At 39.3% G+C, this 2,039-nt stretch overlaps 1 non-coding gene and 2 pseudogenes across 1 annotated transcript; all 3 read left to right on the top strand.

The window, feature by feature from the left end:
- The first annotated feature begins 644 nt into the window (after positions 1 to 644).
- LOC113102232 (5S ribosomal RNA) lies at positions 645 to 763 on the top strand. The gene has a single exon (XR_003290740.1). It is a non-coding gene; the product is annotated as a 5S ribosomal RNA (ribosomal RNA).
- Positions 764 to 1,129: 366 nt separating this feature from the next.
- On the top strand, positions 1,130 to 1,245 carry LOC113102241 (uncharacterized; annotated as a pseudogene).
- A 362-nt stretch (positions 1,246 to 1,607) lies between these two features.
- Positions 1,608 to 1,731, top strand: LOC113102242 (uncharacterized; annotated as a pseudogene).
- Positions 1,732 to 2,039: the final 308 nt, after the last annotated feature.

Below are 2,039 nucleotides of genomic sequence, written 5' to 3'. Positions count from 1 at the left end.
AATATAATAATTTTGCCAAAAAATAGAGTCAATGCCCGATCTCTGAATATTAGCAGGTTTGGGCCTGGTTAGTACATGGATGGGAGATTGCTTGGGAATACCAGGTGCTTTAATCTTTTTGGAAACTTTCACGAATTATATAATAATCTTTCATTAAAAAAAAAAAAAAAAAAAAAAAAGAGTCAATGCCCGATCTCTGAATCTTAGCAGGTTTAGGTCTGGTTAGTACTTTGATGAGAGACTGCCTAGGAATACCGGGTGCTGTAAGCTTTTTGGACATTTTTCACTTAGTATATAATAATTTTGCCAAAAAATAGAGTCAATGCCCGATCTCTGAATATTAGCAGGTTTGGGCCTGGTTAGTACATGGATGGGAGATTGCTTGGGAATACCAGGTGCTTTAATCTTTTTGGAAAATTTCACGAATTATATAATAATCTTTCATAAAAAAAAAAAAAAAAAAAAAAAAGAGTCAATGCCCGATCTCTGAATCTTAGCAGGTTTAGGTCTGGTTAGTACTTTGATGAGAGACTGCCTAGGAATACCAGGTGCTTTAAGCTTTTGGGTTTTCTTTCCTACTTATATAATGTACTGGCGATTAGATTGGCTGGTCTTTAAATAGCCCTCTCTTTGCAGCAGTCTTCGCTTACGGCCATACCAACCTGGCTATGCCCGATCTCGTCTGATCTCGGAAGCTAAGCAGGTTTGGGCCTGGTTAGTACTTGGATGGGAGACCGCCTGGGAATACCGGGTGCTGTAAGCTTTTTGGACATTTTTCACTTAGTATATAATAATTTTGCCAAAAAATAGAGTCAATGCCCGATCTCTGAATATTAGCAGGTTTGGGCCTGGTTAGTACATGGATGGGAGATTGCTTGGGAATACCAGGTGCTTTAATCTTTTTGGAAAATTTCACGAATTATATAATAATCTTTCATTAAAAAAAAAAAAAAAGAGTCAATGCCCGATCTCTGAATCTTAGCAGGTTTAGGTCTGGTTAGTACTTTGATGAGAGACTGCCTAGGAATACCAGGTGCTTTAAGCTTTTGGGTTTTCTTTCCTACTTATATAATGTACTGGCGATTAGATTGGCTGGTCTTTAAATAGCCCTCTCTTTGCAGCAGTCTTCGCTTACGGCCATACCAACCTGGCTATGCCCGATCTCGTCTGATCTCGGAACTAGCAGGTTTGGGCTGGTTAGTACTTGGATGGAGACCGCCTGGGAATACCAGGGTGCTGTAAGCTTTTTGGACATTTTTCACTAGTTTATAATAATTTTGCCAAAAATAGAGTCAATGCCCGATCTCTGAATATTTGCAGGTTTGGGCCTGGTTAGTACATGGATGGGAGACTGCCTTGGGAATACCAGGTGCTTTAATCTTTTTGGAAATTTCACGAATTATATAATAATCTTTCATTAAAAAAAAAAAAAGAGTCAATGCCGATCTCTGAATCTTAGCAGGTTTAGGTCTGGTTAGTACTTTGATGAGAGACTGCCCTAGGAATACCAGGTGCTTTAAGCTTTTGGGCTTTCTTTCCTACTTATATAATGTACTGGCGATAAGATTGGCTGGTCTTTAAATAGCCCTATCTTTGCAGCAGACTTCGCTTACGGCCATACCAACCTGGCTATGCCCGATCTCGTCTGATCTCCGGAAGCTTAAGCAGGTTTGGGCCTGGTTAGTACTTTGGATGTGGAAGACCGCCTGGGGAATACGGGTGCTGTAAGCATTTTTGGGACATTTTTCAACTTAGATTATAATAATTTTGCCGAAAAAAATTAGAGTCAACTGCCCGATCTCTGAATATTAGCAGGTTTGGGCCTGGTTAGTACATGGATGGGAGATTGCTTGGGAATACAGGTGCTTAATCTTTTTGGAAAATTTTCAACTTCGTATATAATAATCTTGTCAAAAAAAAAAAAAAAAAAAAAGAGTCAATGCCCGATCTCTGAATCTAGCAGGTTTAGGTCTGGTTAGTACTTTGATGAGAGACTGCCTAGGAATACCAGGTTGCTTTAAGCTTTTGGGTTTTCTTCC

The sequence above is a fragment of the Carassius auratus genome, unplaced genomic scaffold, assembly GCF_003368295.1.
Source record: "Carassius auratus strain Wakin unplaced genomic scaffold, ASM336829v1 scaf_tig00217699, whole genome shotgun sequence".
NCBI lineage: Eukaryota > Metazoa > Chordata > Actinopteri > Cypriniformes > Cyprinidae > Carassius > Carassius auratus.
The sequence above is the reverse complement of the archived record's forward strand: the minus strand, read 5'-3'. Positions and strand labels throughout refer to the sequence as shown.